The sequence below is a fragment of the Panulirus ornatus genome, chromosome 2, assembly GCF_036320965.1.
Source record: "Panulirus ornatus isolate Po-2019 chromosome 2, ASM3632096v1, whole genome shotgun sequence".
NCBI classification, from domain to species: domain Eukaryota; kingdom Metazoa; phylum Arthropoda; class Malacostraca; order Decapoda; family Palinuridae; genus Panulirus; species Panulirus ornatus.
The window spans coordinates 70,387,235-70,405,752 of NC_092225.1; the positions used below are offsets into that span (position 1 = coordinate 70,387,235).

General features: G+C 44.2%; 1 protein-coding gene across 2 annotated transcripts in view; it reads left to right on the forward strand.

Moving 5' to 3' along the window:
• The first annotated feature begins 202 nt into the window (after positions 1-202).
• Positions 203-18,518, forward strand: part of LOC139757095 (uncharacterized) — a 158,983-nt gene continuing 140,667 nt past the window's right edge. Inside the window, exon 1 of one of the 2 annotated variants that reach the window (XM_071677188.1) lies at positions 203-385. The gene's annotated coding sequence lies outside the window, so the exon portion shown is untranslated. The remainder of the gene's footprint in view (positions 386-18,518) is intronic. The other variant, XM_071677196.1, reaches the window with a different exon arrangement.

Here is an 18,518-nt window from a genome sequence, read left to right on the forward strand (position 1 = left end):
TATTATCTTAATGCACACATAATTATCATCGATTTATGATTAAAAATGACCACTAAATATCAACAAAGTAGACAGGAAACCGTAGATGGAGAGGCGTAGTTTTCATGAATGGTTAAATGTGGAAACATGTGGCAACTGAAGGAACTGGGTGTCCCCCAGCCAGGCGTCCCAAACAGCAGGCAGGCTACATCTTAGTAGGTATGGACTACGTCTGCTTCCCTACACTGTTGAGGTGTGGTCTGCACAAACCTATCTAGCCCGTGACGTATGTAAATAAGTTTGTGTAACGAGCGTCAAGGAGGAGAAACTTACATACCAGCAGTCTTGAATGCTTCAGTATTGCTCTCCATAATCCCCGCACAATTGATTCACAGAATTAACGAAGGTAAGCAACAGGTTTCGTAAGGGAATGTAAAGGCCAGAGGAAATGGAAAATTGCACGTGTATGAAAGAATGATATCTTAACGACAGGTTAGTGTGCTGAGAAACTTTGTTGTAGGAAAATTCGTTCGAGAGGCAAGAGTAGTGGTATATGAGTTTGGGTTACAGGGTATGTAAAAGTATACCCTTGGGCCAGAAACTGCTGTTAAGGAATGGGTGTGGTTCTTGTACTTGTCATATCAACCTGCGTGTCTAATGTTGTTAGTAGAACATGAAATAAATGAATAGAGGTGAAACTGAGATTTAGTCGATCAGGATATAAATTGAATTCGTATATTAAGAATGTTTGTTACTGTTGACATAAACTGTGATCAGTGTGTATTATAGTGTACAGAAATGATTTGGGTTTGACCGTGGAGGCAGTTAGCATGACATTAGTATAGTATGAAACAAGTGTAAGGCTCTATATTCGCATGACAACACTAATATTAGGACGGGGATTCAGTATAATAGTTGCATGCACGTCCAAAGTGTGTGGTTGCTCTCGGTACTAGTAAAACTATTGAGATACTCAGGATAATGACCACTTTATTTACATAAATAAGTTCGTGCATCCGTATACAGTGTATGGTAAAAGTGAATCGAAAGAGTATATATAACGGGACATTTAGTTGGTGCAGAAATCTTTCCCGGGCAAGTTACTCCGAGACCGAATAGATAGGGTCACATGCTACAAATAGATAGTGTCACATGCTACATTTCGCCAGTGTGAAATTTCCAGTGGCCAGTAGGTGGCCTGTGCACTGTGCAACATTGTTCGCCAGTTTACTCCAGTATTTCGAGAGCAGTTCCCTACACCATCACTATCCATGTGAAGTAACAGGGTTAGGTAGTACAAGATTGGGTCGTTGCACTGTTTTCTGATCGAAATCATGTAACTTGTGCTTACTCTTAGCGGAGCCCCGCTGAATATATCCAGTGGGAGGGGACGACACTTCCCCGAAACCTGGTGTTACGTTTTGAGAAAATGAATAATGTGGTTTACCTTTTTTAGTGCACGAGAAATAATAAATGCATTTTGCTTGTAGTGATAAGCGCCCAGAGGCCAGAGTAGATTTCATATAGATGCATTTGATAAGTTGGACTAGGTAAACAAGTGCACTGGAGTAAGTGCACTTAAATGTCTCATTCTCTAATTGATAAGCGAATTGCTGGTTATTTGCATGGTAAAACAAGAACACAAAGATTTTATTGAAGCTCCTGGAGTAACTGATTTGTGATTATGACCGATGCGAAAAGTGACGTCATTACTAAACAAAATCTGAACTGCCACTGGTTTTTAACTCATCAGAACTGTCGCCGTGTGTATTAGTTATCTACGAATTTCTGACTTTATTATTAGTAATCGATTCCTTAAGGAACTGAAAGCTTTTAAGAATGCCGTTCAAGGTGAATCCAAGTGATGTTTATGACGATATAACGTGATCATAATCAGCGGTTACGAGAGCAGAGTGTGACATGACTGGACCTTCATGAATCAGAATTAGGTTTCCATTTTAAGGTTGAAGGTATTAAAGTGAGCAATTTACAATATTTTGACTATATTAATTTATGGTCACCCCGGGACCAGTTTCTGGGAAGGAGTCCTGGTGTTACCCAGGACCTTTCTAAAGGCTCCTGCAGTAAAAGGGTGCGCTACTTCCAGTGGCAGGGAAATGTTGACTCTACTGGAGTGAGAAGCTGGTTGACGTGACTGTAACCCCAGTGATATATCGTCGCTAAAGGTGGCGCCAGCGAAGTCCTGTAACACGCATAACAGGAATCCGGTCACGTCCACCGGTCGGGACCTTGATATAGGTGGTGTTGTGGTGCTTTCAGACGAGCGTAGGACAGTTGAGGAGCAACTCAGGGTGGAAATTGCATCATGGACACGAGGGGTCGTGGGTGTGCGCGCGCGTGTGTGTGTAAATAAATGAATATTGGTTTATTGAATTTAGGCAGCTAAAAGACTAAAAAAATATACAGTTGAGGTATTACAGAAGTGGGAGGTCATAATAGTAACTATTTAATTAGTAATAAAAGAGCACAGGGTCAAGGTGGGATGTATATTTCCGCGCTTTGGATGATCACATGAATGAAGTACATGTACATTGTGTGGCACATATGCAGTTATATTGTTTACAAGATACTTTGGTTTATACATTATGCAGTTGAACTTTAAGCTATGAATCGCTTCGGTAATTCAGAAGTTAACGTACCACATAGCCCAACTAAGAGATAGCTGGGCTGATTACTTTCTTATATATGCACTTGTTCGTGGATTATTTATGACTTTCACAGTGGTAGGTATAGGACTTTTTATATATCTGTACAAGGTATAATTGGTACAAGTCACTTGTATTGACGGACAGCGGTCCTTGAGGTTGACGCCTCTGTTATGAGGTTTCGGAGACGTGTGTGTCAAAAGTTTATTCCCATACTGCCTTGTGAGCTGCCGGTGTTGACTGGAGGGTGGAGAGGTTCAGGAAGATGAGAGCTTCTTGGTGTTGTGTGTGTGTGTGTGTGTGTGATTAGTTGAGTGTTACACTTCTCGTGTGATTACTATTTTTGTGATACAGGGAGAGAGTTCTGCTTTCGTGTTGCCCGTCTTTTAACTCAGCTAGATATCTATTTATCGACCAGCTAAACGGGAAGACTTAACACCTAGGTTGAGTGTAGGCGGACTGCCACGCCCAGGGTTCGAACCATGCGGGCCCGTGCTGACTTATATTCAGCAATACTGACCACTATGCCATGGAGACCTTTTTTGTGTGTGTTTATAATTCTTTTTTATACTTGCTGTTTTCGCCTTAGGTAGCGTTAGGAATAATCGAAGAGCAGCCTTATTTGCACATTTTTAGCTCTCATTTATGATGTATTGAAACCGGAGCCAACCATCCGCAGCCAAGCCTAACAGACTATTCTGGGTTTACCTTGACCGCTTCATGTATCCTGGATCAGGTCATTGACTTAACGTCGGCCCACATACGTTACATCGATCCCTTCCATTCTCTCAATCTACACGCCGCTCAGGCCTGTCAAATGTTCAGATCACGATGATCCCTTAAATCTTCTCTCACTCTATCCTTCCATCTCTTCGGTCACCTTCCTTGCTCCCTCCATTACTGAGATGCAGAATATCAATTGAGTCAGTTTGAGTTCACTCATCCTCTCCATGTTTTCGAATCATTTTAGCAAGCCCTTTTGCTCATCTCCCTGAGACACTACATACGAAGTTTCTCACTTGACACTCATTGCTCACATGATGAACCCGACTCACTCTACATATCGTTCACAAGCATCTCCACCTCATCCATAATCTCTTTAGAGTTTAAAGCCCAAGACACAGCCATGCAACACTGTCAGGGCTGCTATACCATAATGATATCCATCACTACCTCAAAAGACATTCTTCTCTCCGTGGACCTCTCCTTAAGTAGTTCCTTTTTTCACCTTTTGGCTTGCTTCAGTCCTCATGGTTCCATTTGCTGCTGTTTTCACTACCAAGTACCTAGCACTCCCTCCTGGTCCTCCCCATTCAAATTTACTTTCAGACCATCACGTCTGAACCCTCTCCTGCACCTTAGCACTTTACTTTCGTCACGTTTCCTCTGTTATCCCCATTCACCCGCTCTTCCAAACTTATCGGCTTCAGGGGTGTGTCTGCTGAATCTGCCACCAGAGCTGTGTCATCCGCAAACAGCAGCGAATTCACCATCCGTACCTTCCTGCTTTATCAGCATACCAGACACCTATCCCTGGCTCTAAGACCAGAGTATTTGCCCTACACACCATCCAGCATATAAACAAATTAAAAACAGGAGTGACATCACACACCCTTGACGCAGTCCCACCTTCGGGAACCGTTCATCCTCCCCCCTTTCTATTTGCATATATCCTTTACTCTCGCAGTGAAAACCTCGTAATGCATTGAGTAATTTTCCATTTACTCACTATCAGTAGCGCTTCCAAAAGACTTCATCTTTCTAACCATGCGCTTTCTCGTGATTTATAAAAATTTACATACAATTCCCTCTTTCCCAGTATTTCTCACTCAGTTTTCAAAGCAAGCGATTGTTACACACGGCTATCTCCTCTCCTGGATCCCCAGTACTCGTCATCAGTTAGATGTTTTCTGCATGTCATCACCCATTCGGTCACCACTAATACACATTACTAGGTATGCTCAACAAGACATACACGCATGTAATTCCAGCATTCATTCACATTTGTTCCCCTTGCCTCTATATAAGGAGAGTATACTAACATTCTGCCAGTCCTGGGGCACCTCATCTTAGGTCATACAAAGCTCGGAAAGGCTGACTAATAAATCATCCATTTTCTCATCCCCTTTCTCGAGAAACTGTGATGTAATACCATCTACTCCTGCAGCTTTGACCCATTTCACCTTATTCAGGGCTTTAAGTATCTCTCTTTTGACCATACCATTACTCATGACTCTAACTTCAAACGCCACTACATCCCAAACACCACATCCAACACATCTGACGCATTCAACAACTCTGTAAAGTCCTCGCTCTTTTTTTTTCGTGTTCACCTTTCTCTTTATTACCACTTTCTCGTCCATCTTCTCTGTCTTTCTCATATGTTATCTTGCTCCCTTCACACTGTTGATCTTCAAAAAGATTTTTTTTTGTTCTCCCTGATATTCACTCTCCCACCCCATCTTTCATTTGACCTTGGTTTCAGCACTCGTGCCTTGTTCTTGACCTGCCACTTTGTCGTGTACTCCTAGTCCTTCGTACGCCTTCCTAGCGGAAACCATACATACGCCTCTCATGTCTTTCGCTAGCGATTTAACTTCCTCATTCGACCACCCGCTACCCTTTTTCTAACATCCACTTCCCACCTTAGGCATATCACACACTTAACTAGCACATGCAAACACTGCTCCTTAAACCTCCCACTTCTCGTCCACCCTTTTCTTTTTTCATTCACCCTCGCCTAATGCCATTATTCATTCTGGTTTGGATTCCCTGCACACTGGCATCATTTTCAGAGCCCACCCTCTTTCACCACTTACTTCACACATACATCATCGCATCTTACGAATTTCCATATTCGCCTGTGCCAAAAAAAATAATCAAACACATGCCCTTCTGCGCCACAGTACGTTCACTTTCAAGAACCTCTCCTTTTCACTCCTTTCATTTAGGCCTCGGTCCAGTAACAGCCGTTGACCCCTTCCCTCCAGCCTCACTCTCACACGTGTGGTAATTTATGCATCTTTTTGAATCCAGAAATTCGCCGTCGCCTTTCCTCTCCTGGCACACAGTTCGACAAGCTCTTCCACATATTCATTTACGTCAGGGACACCATACTCCCCAGTTATACCCATATGTACTACTGTATTAATATCCCTTTGCGCCAAGATTTATAGGAAATGTGAGAATGCACTCACCCGGTCGCTCCCAAAAAAAACTTATTATTCTTCTTCACTCAGTTCCTGGCGCATAAGCACCAACAGTCATGCACTCTCGTAGTCTGCTTTCCTTGTGGCCTACATCAATCATGCTCTCGCTTTCTTACACACTTAACACCGTCCCAGAGCTCCTCCTCCATCAGAAGTGCCACCCTCCCCTCCCCTCCTTTGTTCCTGCCCTCTCGCTAAACTGTTATTCCTCCACACACACTAATCCTCGTGTACCGTCCTTCCCCCACAGCCATTCTCTCATACCGTCAGCTCCTAAGTCATCCTGACGTCCATGTTAGTCTCGCATCTGCCCAGCCTCCAATCCACATACACACAAACGATGTAGTACAATTTCAAGAGGATACAATATGCTTCAGGGCAGCTGGAGGGGGTAGCGGAAGCCAAGACGTCACTACGGCAGCTTAATGTCTACAGACTTGGGGTGCTGACGGGAGTTAACTGCTCAAACCAAGGAAAAGAAAGTGGAACATAATTATGCGTGCTGGTGTACCCCTAGGCTAATGAGAGTGGTGGCGGGCGAGGTTGTGCTGACGTTACTGCTTTGGGTGAGTCGTGAGGTTGGAGACGAGGGAGCTGTGAAGGGTCTCAGGCACGGTAGAAGGGAAGACACGTTATTAGCTTTGTGTCGGTCATCAGTCACTCTCATAAGAAGAGTCACACGTCAAATGTTGCTAAATAAATCAATAAATAAAGAAGGGTTTATTGAATTCTGTCAACCATTTGGTTAAATTTATATGCTTGAGGAATTCCATAGCTGGGGGTGGGGTCATAGTGGTCACCAGTTAATCAATCACAAAAGAGCTTACAATCGAGTAGGGGCTGGATACTTCTACGCTTTGCATACGCACAATGTCTGTCTGTGTGTGTGTGTGTGTGTGTGTGTGTGTTTTACTAGACTCGCCGTAATCTCGTGTGTCGTCTCACAGTTAAGAAACAAAGATGTACTAGTTCATGTTCCTTTTCTAAAATCAAACGTCCGCTGGATGTGTGACACGTACCGTATATCGGGCGCCCTCCTCCCGCCCTCAAGATCCCCTTGTTTATCAGGGATTCCAGCAGTGTCTCCCTGGTTTCCTTCGCCCAGTTCCTCACCGTCTTGGCAGCCAGAACGCCCAGTACACCAACTATTTTTCCTTGTCGTTTTGTCATTTTGAGCCATGTATAGTGATTTACTTTTTAGAACACACCGTAGATGGACCTTAATATGTTGGAAGGAGGCACATACCCTGGTTGTGTGGTGGGAAGGAGGTACATACCCTGGTTGTGTGGTGGGAAGGAGGCACATACCCTGGTTGTTTGGTGGGAAGGAGGCACATACCCTGGTTGTGTGGTGGGAAGGAGGCACATACCCTGGTTGTGTGGTGGGAAGGAGGCACATACCCTGGTTGTGTGGTGGTCCTTTTACCTTACCACATCATCCAGCGCACCTCTTGACCGTGCCACTGCTGTGGTGCGTCTGGTTTACTCCCAAGTTCAGTGACAGACATAAAAAATGTGTTATACTTCGTTGCAACACTGCCCGTTCTACGGGCTTAACATGTCCACACTGCGTTCTCACAGTCATGATGGTTCTTTGCATCAGTTTGCTCAGAGGTCGTGCTGTGTTTGTCGACCTCTCTGTATGTGACTGTAAAGCGCCCTCACATTGACCGTCCCACTATGATAATGTTGACGTATACCTCCTCCTCCTCCTCCTCCGGCCCGACTGCTTGCGTTGCTAGTAACTTCTGAAGCAAAAAATACGAAGTTTTTCCCCTGGTCGAAACTGTGACTCTGGGACAGTGAGGGAGCGTGGCCAGTGTCCCTTGTGTGTGTGTGTGTGTGTGTGTGTGTGTGTAGGAGAGGACATGGCCAGGGAACAACACTGTCACCGTCAGCATGTGATGGTCATCACTCCAAGTGAACTCCAGGAAGAAAATGCTGGGCTCACACGTGCTGGTGTTACTGTCATCATCAACACCAACACACAAGGTGTTCCACAGCATCCCTGATGTGCCTCGCTAACACTGGCGTATTACTATAGTCCCGTCAACTACTGGGCAGGTTGGAGGGAGTAGCCATCTATAATTCAGATGATACGGAGGCTTCCAGAGGCGAGCTACGTTGTACCGGCGCCCACTCCACGGTTGTGGGTGAGGGGCGGGGGGTGGCTCGCTCTGCTCTGCTGCCGTGGATGACGGGGTTGAGGGGTAGTCTACCCGAGGGAAGCACAAGGGCGTCGTCCGTCCAGCTCAAGTTCCCTGCCAATTTTTCTTCGCTGCCTCAGAGGGCGGAACTGGCTGTCGCGTCCCCTCAACATTATTCAGAATGGAAGGAGTTTTGTGTAATATATTTGCCTTTAGTTTAATATTTAGATTCCATATTGTAACGTAGTACTTCCTTGGGTCTTGTATGGCATGGTAAATCGTTGAGTATCGCTGTGTCCGTCTGTAGTTGGTTGTCGAGAAGCACACTAAACCTGCAAGTTAATCTTAGTCACATCTTGAAATGGCTGAACAAGATACTCGTTTCACTCTCTACAGCTGTTTTCTAACATGTGTAGCATGGAACGACACAATCCCTTAATGTATTCTTTTACCATTTTTCTTCTTTTTAACCTGGAATGTAATTTGGTTCATAACTTTTTTTTTTTCACTAAATACACTTTATGGACACGTCAGTTACACCGATCAGATTGGTGTTAAATTTATATTCACTAGATGATTTATCTCTTGTATAGTGGCCTCTGGTGAACTGTTATATATATATATATATATATATATATATATATATATATATATATATATATATATATATATATATATTTAACGTTCTGACTGTAGTCTGCGCCAGTGGGTCAGGTGATATTTTGATGTGTGTATGTTTTCCTGGATTTGTCGAGCATTTGTACAGAGTTGCTCCTCGCGACTTATATCAGTTATGAGGAGGTAAAGATGTTTTACTTATACAAGTCCACCAGGGTCGCGGAAAGTTCATACCCATCACTGTCTTGAAGTCTTGATAAAAAGGAAAAAAAAAAACCTAAAATCAATCAACCTTACATAACCTCCAACCCTGGGACTCTCTGCCTTCCACCCTCCGACCTTAGCATAACTCGACGTACCCCAGAGGTAATGCAAGGATAATTGTACTAGTCGGCAAAAGAACGTGTGACCCACCAGTGCCTTCTGAAATAACGTTTAACCTTCCAGTGTTGACCTGTGAAAACAATCTTTAAATCCAACGGTATCGACTAGTCTGTAAAATAACCACAACTATATATATTTTTTTCAGTGCTTGTGTTTTTCTCTGGTGTCCAGTTTGTATAAACTGTTTAGTAAACAGAGAGAGAGAGTTGGAAACACGCTGTATAATTTTGTTACATCTGATTTCACAGGTGTACAACAAACATCTGGCTGGGGCTGATTTAGGAAAGAATGAGATGTTAATGGTGAGAAACGGAAGCACCAGATGTTTGCGAATAGGTCGACTGCAATTGTTAGGGTAATAGATCCTTGTCAATATTAATGGACGATTTGCTACGTCTCGAAATCGTTGATGGAATAGGTTACAGATGCGGTATTACCCACCATGAGCACAACTCTACGACCTTTGACCTGATCTGATCCCTAGTGACCTTTTGACTTAACACTTAAGGTTCAGGTCATAATGCCAAACCCTCATACCAAGGATCGTACGGGTGTGCTCAAGGGAATGGAATATTTATAAACATTGCTCGCTCGTTCTCTTACGCCCATTTTCACTAGGCTATTTTGTCATGGCGTCCTCCGTCCTTTATGCACTTTTGTTTCTGTGTAAAACACACGCCACGGTATCCACTAACAAAAACAGAACTGGCGATCCATGATGGAAATAGAAATAGGAATACAATAGAATTGATTTTCTGTCTAAAGTGATGATGGTGTATATGTGAAGACATGGAAAACATCATGGACCCCCTCGAGTTTATTGGCAGATATCAGCACATGTAGTGATTCGGTGCTGTGTTTGTGTAGCATTTGTTGCAGTTCAGTGCCGTATTTGCGCTAGCTTAGCATAATGTGGCAAGTGTATTCCCCTTGCGCACGCACATAGCACAGCAGGGATGATTACCTTGCGCTTCTGTTAGAGAGGCGTTCTGTTGATGGCGTTATACCCTTGGTTCTTCCTGTTGGGTCCAGTTTGGCCTTGAGCACTGCTGCTTCGGATTCTTTCCCCAGGTTTAATGTCGTCCATGTCCAGTCTTAAACACCTAACTGGTGTGAGGGTCTGCTATATCTCCTGCAATTTTCTCTGATCTTCCTCCTCCTTAGTCTTCTTTTTCTTTTTCATATTATTATTATTATTATTATTATTAGTAGTAGTAGTAGTAGTAGGCTATCCCATTGTTCTTTAATTTTACCACTGCCAGCATTTAATCATATCTTCATACCGTTATTCTGTTTGACATCATTTAAGATATTATTATTATTATTATTATTATTATTATTATTATTATTATTGTTATTATTATTATTATGAGTAAGGTTAGTGAGCGGTAGGATGAGGAAATGAACTTGTTACTGAAAGAGAAAAGAGAGTTGTATTGGCTTTACACGCAGGGAAGGATCACAAGTGATTGGGAAATGCACAAGAGAAAGCGGCAGGAGGTCAAGAGGAAGGTGCAGTGACTGAAAAAGCAAGTAAATGAGAGTTGGGGTCAGAGAGTATTGGAAAACTTCTGGAAAAATAAGAAAATGTTTTCGAAGCTTAATAGTGTGAGGTGAGCAAATGAACGGGGGAGCATCGGTCGAGGGTTTTAGATGGGAAAGTGGTAACAGGTTAGGAAAGGCGAAATGAACCGAGTATTGTAAAGGATTTTTGATTATTTTATATAATAGTGTGGCAGATGTTGGATGTTTAGGTTGGGTATGGCAAGAGAGATAGTCATGGAAAATGGGTTGGTGATAAGAGGTGGTAAAAGCCTTGTCTAAGATAAGATAAAGTGCGGCATGGTGACTGAAGTTAATGAGATTGCAGTTAAATATCTCAAGAAAGGAGGCGAGTATTGTTGATGGGTTAGTGGGAATTGGTATGTATGGCTCTTGGTGAGGTGCCTGAGGCTTGGCGGAATGCCTGTCAAGTTCCAGTGTATATTTTTAAGGAGGACAAAAGTGGATGTTCAAATTACAGAGGTATGAGTCTGTTGATTGTATCTGGTAAGTTGTATGGGAAAGTAGTAATTGAGAGGGTGGTGGCATGCACAGAGCATCAGACTGGGGGAGGAGCAATGTCGTTTCAGGAGTGGTAGAGGATGTGTGGATCAGGTGTTTGCTCTTAAGAATCGGTGTCAGAAATTCGTAGAAAAGTGAAGGATTTGTAAGTGGCGTTTTATTGATGTAGAGAAAGCATGTGCTAGGGTTGCTAGAGATGCTTTGTAGAATGTGTTACGAATATATGGTGTGCGAGGAAAGCTGCTTGAAGCAGTGAGGAGTTTTTATCTAGAGAGTAATGCATGTGTGTGAGGAGGAAGAAAAGTGGGTTAATAGTTCCAGGTGAAGATGGGTCTTCTGCAGGGTTGTGTGATGACACCACAGTTGTGCAGTATGTTTATGGATGGGGTGGTGACGGAAGAAAATGCAAACGTCTTAGAGAGAGAGGGGTGAGTATGCAGTCTGTCGAGGGTAGGGTTGGAGGAGAGGAAGGGTGGGGAGAAGCTAAAGGGTGAGTCACTTGTTGTTTGCTGATAACGCGGTGCTTGTGGCAGATTCGAGATTGTGTGAAAAGAGAAAGTTGAGTGAGCAGCAAGATTATTAGGGCTACGGATGGAAAGAGACAGGTTAGGTAGAGTGTGAGTTTCAATGGAGAAAACCTGATGGAAGTGATACCTGGGAGTGGACATGATTGTGAGTCGAACCATAGAAGCTGAAGTGAGCCAAATGATGGATGAGGGTGAGCTAAGGTCCTGAGCGCTGTCTGTGAGGGCAGAGATGGGGATGTTAACCTTGACCACTTCATACATCTTGGTTCAGCATATTAACATATCATCATCAGCAGCAACAACAACAAGAACAATCCCGGCCTCCCACCAAGCCACATCGATCCAAATTCATTCTATCCAGTGCTCGCCACTCGCTCTCCTGAACGTCCAGTCCCCAGTACCTCAAAGCCTCCTTCACTCCCTCCTTCCATCGCCTTCTCGATCTCCCCCTCCCGTCGGTCCCTCCACTTCTGACGCACACCTCCCCTGGGTCAGTCAGTCAATCAGTCTTCCTCACTCTCCTCCTCCTCATATATATCCCAACTATTCCAATATACCCTGGGTAGCTCGGCCCTCTCAGTCACACTGCCCGCACCACCACACCTCTCGCTTAATATTATTAATATTATTATTATTATTATTATTATTATTATTATTATTGTTATTATTATCATCATTATTATTGTTATTTATTATTGTTTACTATTATGATGATTGATATTATGTTTCCATTTTCGTTCTCTACCGCGTGAACAAGGTAGCGTCCGAAAAAGATGAAAGCCATAGTGAAAAAAAATCCTCAAATACATTCGTTCTCCCTTCATTATATATGTATATATATATATATATATATATATATATATATATATATATATATATATATATATATATATATATATGATAGATAGATAGATAGATAGAGAGAGAGAGAGAGAGAGAGAGAGAGAGAGAGAGAGAGAGAGAGAGAGAGAGAGAGAGAGAGAGAGAGAACCTTATATGACCCACGTCTTCTCCATTTATTGATTCAGCCAACCTACCTGTCAACTCAGACCTTCCTCACAGGCTTACGTGAAACCCGGAAATTTGACCAGAGGGATAGAGTAGTGGATGGGAGGCTAGGAGATGTAGGTACGGCTAAGAGGGCAGAACACACGGTGGATAGGAGGTGTGTGGCAAAGAGGATAGAAGGAGCAGTGGATAGGAAGCTAGGAGGTTTGAATGTGTTTGTGTGTGTGTGTGTATGTGTGTGTGTGTGTGTGTCCAAGAAATCTAAACGATATGAGTTCTGGGGGATCCAGACAGACTGGTGGTTCTCGGGGGTTGAGGCTAGAGAGGCAAGTGTGGTACTGCGGGCAGATGGACAGGAATAGGTGGCACTCTAGTCTGCTCGGAAGCTTCATGTGTATCGTAAAGAAGAGGCGAGGCAAGGTATCACGTAAGTGAAGAGAACTTGCGAAAAGTGATGCATGACGCTACAGTTGTGGTAAACTGAGAGAGAGAGAGAGAGAGAGAGAGAGAGAGAGAGAGAGAGAGAGAGAGAGAGAGAGAGAGAGAGAGTTATGATGTGTGTCAAGTTTGCAAGTCAGTGGACAGCATCGCCACGGGGTTTTCATTCTCCGAGTGGTAAGATGAGTGAAAAGGAGGAAGAATTTAATCATATGATGTGTACTGAATGTAAACAGTATTGTTTATTGTATATTTAGAGAGAAGAAATTAGTTCGTATGGGATATAAGGATGGAGGAGGGAAGAGAGACTTGGTCGAGGCTGAATGACTGAAGGAATGATGAAGATGCTGAAAGGAATGGCTGCAGAAGGTAAGGGAATGATGAGTAGTGCTGCATTGCGCTGCTGCCGACTCCCTTTAGACTCTGAACTTGGGAGGAAGGCGTCATTTCCCCGCTGTTGTGGAACACACGTGAAGAATATATGGATTTCCTTTTTTTGTGTGATTAGTTTATTGATCTATGGGGGAGGAAGGATGAAGGACGTCTCTGTCATACATATAACACTTGGTGAAACCGTGCTGGACAGACGCATGACGAAGTTTACTTCACTTGTTGTACATCAGGAAGGGCTGGGACATGTCTTGGGGTCTTGAGTTACAGGAATGTCACTGAAGGCGAAGTCGTCGTCTGTTTTTTTTTTTCTTAACCCCCTCTCTTGTGGAAAGAGTAGATTGGTACGTGGCGGCAGAGCGGGTCAGCGCTAAGTCGTCGTTTCCCGGTAGTGAGTTACGACTGAAAGTCCTGTTCTTTTAAGCCCCCCGAACACGACGGGACGACCCTTAGGTATGGTGGTGTGGCCGGGCCATCATACTCAAGGGTCGTACCGTCGTGCTCAAGTGACGCAACCTGTTACTCAAGGGTCGTACCGTCGTGCATAAGGGACGCACCCTAGAGCTCAAGGGTCGTCACGTCGTACTCAAAGGTCGTCCTGTCGTGGCCAAAGGGGATGGTGAATGGTACAGTGAGGGAAGCTACAGTCTAGAGCAAGGGAGATGGGTGACGGGAGCCATTGTCAGTTGTCGGTGCCGCCGCCTGCTGATGCCGAAGTGAGGAAGTCGACACAAAGTTCCGGGGAACGAAAACAGGAAACATGCTGGAGACGGTGGCTTGTGATTGTTGACGAGGCAAGCGAGAGCAAGGGGGATGGGGAGGGGGGGGAGTTCCTCACTCGAGGAGAGGCAGAGAACATGAAATTAAGGTGAACGAAACCCAGCACGAGAGGGTTCAGGGTTTGAATATTTATGAAACAGACGGAGCAATTACTGGAATGGGAGGCACAGATATCCTAGCAGCTGGAGTGGACGGACCCTCGCAGGAAAGAGAGCAAGTATTCCCATGTCGAGGAGCACCGGGAGGAGGGAGTCATGGTTGACTCGGTGCAGCTGCCGGTCTTGTGTGGATCCACAGCATTTTATAGAGCCGGGGTGAGTGATAGATAGGTGACAGAACCCTGTGAATTAGGTTTTAGGGAAATTTATGCCATTAGGAGAGTGCCTGAGTCAGGAGCTGATGCTCAGGAGGGAGAGGGCGTAGGTGGAACAGTGCGTTATGGAATGGGTAAAATCGAGCTATTCCAAAGTTGGAGAGAGAGAGAGAGAGAGAGAGAGAGAGAGAGAGAGAGAGAGAGAGAGAGAGAGAGAGAGAGAGAGAGAGTGTGGACATTCAGTGGAGAGACTATGGTAACTGTAGTGTGTGTTTAAGTGGGACTCGGAGGACGTGGAATTTGAGGACTGTGAGGGGAACGATTGGGGCTGGTGCTCCGTCAGGCCCGCTGGGGCGTCAGTAACATCCTGCCTGCAGAACAGGAGAGGGAGCCACTTGAGCACGTACCCCCCTCGTGCTCTAGGTTGTGACCGTCGTACTCAAGGGGTTTAATCGTTAATGTAATACGAGACGTGTGTAAGAGAGTTTGAGCAGGATGTGTGTGTGTGTGTGTCATGCTGAAGGAGCGCAATGAGAGGAATTAAGATGGCTCTTTGTTTTCCCTGGGGATAACTTTCAACTCCTCGAGGACGGGGAAAATAAAGAAATCAAGAACGATACAGAATACCGAATGGACGCATGCACATGTGTTTTAAGTGTTAGATACCTCGAAGTAATAATGTCTGACGATCTTCCTTACAGCGAGCGCGATAAAGCAGCAGTTGCGGACCTTTCAAGACAATTGGAAAAGACACCAGTGATGACGCTTCTCAGGGATCTAATTCTCTTTTAAATAGAATTATATGTTGAAGGTCTCAGTCACTGACAAAAGTCCACTTCAAGACCGGGCCTTAATCGAGATATAGAATTATGAAAGGAAAAAAGAAAAGACAAGGGAAAGTATTTACGAATTTTGGAGGAACTGAAAACTTTGTCTCGTAACTGTGCCAGGTCGTAGTTGCTGGGAGACATGAGATGGTAGAGTTCCAGATTTCGACGTGTAGGGAAAGAAGCAGTTATCAAAACGGCCCACCCCTGAATTGCCGATGGCTACAGCTTGCCGAGTATTGCGCGGTCTAGCTAGTGGTAGGGGAACACAAGCAGCCAGCTCTCGGGAGCAAAAACCAAAGTAATACCTATAGAAGAGGAAAAGTGAAGCAACATTGCGGTGTAGGGCAAGGGGGTCAAGTTTAAAAGTTATTCGGGGACTTTTTATAAGTCGGACACTTTTTGACTCAACTCTGTTAAGTGAGGATACAGAGCTGGTACTAGCATGACTCCATAAGACTGGCGAATTTACACACTTCGAAAATGCTCGGAAATACGTATTTCATGGCCCATACTGACTTGATTATGACTGAATTATTGAAGTAGGCTAAGATCACAGAGGCCATTACTCTTTGAGGTGTAGACGGAACAGATCTACTCTGTCTACTCTTGGTAGATCGTAGAAGGCATGATCCCCCAATCTTCGCCCGAAAATGATTCTCTCTTGGCACGAGAGCTATGGAGGACTGTAAGGTATTAGTACCTGTACAATGAAAAGATTCGTTATGCACACGTAGAGAGGGGACTCCTCAAACATTCGGTGCCCAAGTCTCGTCAACCACTTGCTTGCAGTCATCACCAACCTGGAGGTGCTTGGTGGAATGATTCAAAGGTGGAAGATATATATGTACAAAGTTTACCATACCAGCCAGGCTGTGGTAGTCGCGTGGGTCAGCTGGCCGCGGCGTCCAACAGCTTGGTCGACCCAACCCAGCGGCCTGGGGTTGTGGGTGTAGATACCTCCAGAAGACTACTGCAAGGTAACTCCGAGGCTGAAGTCCACTACAGCTTCAGTAGAGGTGCACATCAGCCAGTGGTGCCCAGGTGGCCACCTAGAGCACCTCTAACTACTATAGCTCTTACCTTGCCTCCTCCCTTCTCTTCCTCCGCCATGCTTTACTGTCCCTTCCTCTTTATCCCCCCTTCCCTCCCTCCCATCCCATCCTCCCTCTTCCTCCGCCACGGTTTACAAGCAGTGTTACTACCCCTCCCCCTCCACTCTACCCTTCCTACCCCCTTCCCATTTTATCACATGTTTAATGCTCTCGTCTTAATTTCACCTTCACTTACTTCCTCCTCTTCCATAATATCTCACACGTTCTCGTCTCCCCATTTATCATCGTATTATCCTCTGCCTGTATCACTCTTCTCGTCTTGTACCTTCCCTCTCCTTATTTTTATTCTCTTCCTCACGCTCTTCCCATTTTACCTTAACATCGTTGGATATCTCTTTTGTCCAACCCGTCTTTATTCAACCCTACTCTCACATTTTCCCTCTCGCTGACCTAAATCCTCTCCCGCTTCTCCTTTCTCTGCTGCTCCTCCTCTCTCCATTTATCACCTCTCCATTGCCCCTCTTATCTCGGTGTCCCCCGTCCTCCATTACCCTGACGGCACACCCTCTCCCCCAGGACTTTCTACTCGGCTCCATGTCGTCCAGAGCGAAGCCTAAAACACGCCAGATACCTCTACACAGGCTCACTATTCCTCTCTAGATCTAGAGGATGGGACTTATCGGCCGCCATAGATCATTATGGCGATAAATCGCCGTTACTGCCGTCAACACAGCTGCTAAACAGAACAAATTCGTGTTTTCCTGAATTTTGTCGGGGACTAATGGCCGCGACACGAACGTCGGCGAGAAAGCGCGGGAAACCTTTATGCTTCTCTCTCTCTCTCTCTCTCTCTCTCTCTCTCTCTCTCTCTCTCTCTCTCTCTCTCTCTCTTTGGTGTTAGCGGGGATGATTTGTTTCTTGGGTGAAGCGATCCATTTAAGGATTACGCTATAATTTATGTCTTTAAATGTTTGGCAATATTATTATTGTTACCGGATTTCCTTTATATAAAAAAAAAAACTTGACTCACGTTTGTCATTACCTAGTGATACACGCACGCAAAGACATACACACACTTGTTACATTTACAGAACCTTTACTTCACCGTGAAGAGATATATGCAACAATCACCACTGGAAAGAGAAAATGAAAACGGTGAATACTTTCGTTTTATACATCCTCAGACAGAGTAGGGCATTGTCCAGTATAAGATTGGTTACAGTCTTTACATGGGACATTACAAACAATACCTCTGTTATTTTGATGGGCTATTTTTGATGAGGGCTTTCTTGATGGTGTTGTCACATTTGAATACTACTTGTACGTCAAATTTTTTGAGGTGTCACATCATTGTTGTGAGGCCATCGTCAACATAAGGGTGGGCCGCTTTGATAACTGCTTCTTTCCCTACACGTCGAAGCTTTGGAACTCTCTACCCTCTCATGTCTTTCCCAGTAACCATGACCAGGCACTTTTTAAAACAGATTTTTCACATCCTCTAAAATTCGTAGATACTTTCCCTTGTCTATAATTGTTCCATTTCATAATTCTATATTTCAATTAAGGCCCGGCCTCGATGTGGAGCCTCCAACGTTAGAAAAAGAAATACCTAGCTTGAATCACATTCAAAGCAACAACAAAACTCCACAGTCACCCAAAGATGACGTCAGTATGTTATCCTGATGACAACTGTAAATAAACTGCAGAATAATAGCGTCCTAGCTACGGCTCTTCGTTGTATATCGACTGACTGTTATATTGTTTGTATATCCCCTGGTGTGAGTATTACACGAAAGTGCACTTGGGAATATATATATATATATATATATATATATATATATATATATATATATATATATATATATATATATATATATTACTGTCTTGAGGCCAAATATTTAATATACTTGTACCATGTTTTGATTTTAGACTGCATGTATGATTGTCTTGAAGTTTTACATGTTTTTAAAGCACTGTTGTAGCGAACCCCCAGCAATCGGTGGAGGAGTTTCGGGGGGAACCCCCAAGAGCATTGTTGGAGGATCTGTTGAAAATCCCTGCTGGCTGGTGGCTGGTCGGTGGCCTGGCTTCCTGTGTAACGTACGATGGCTAG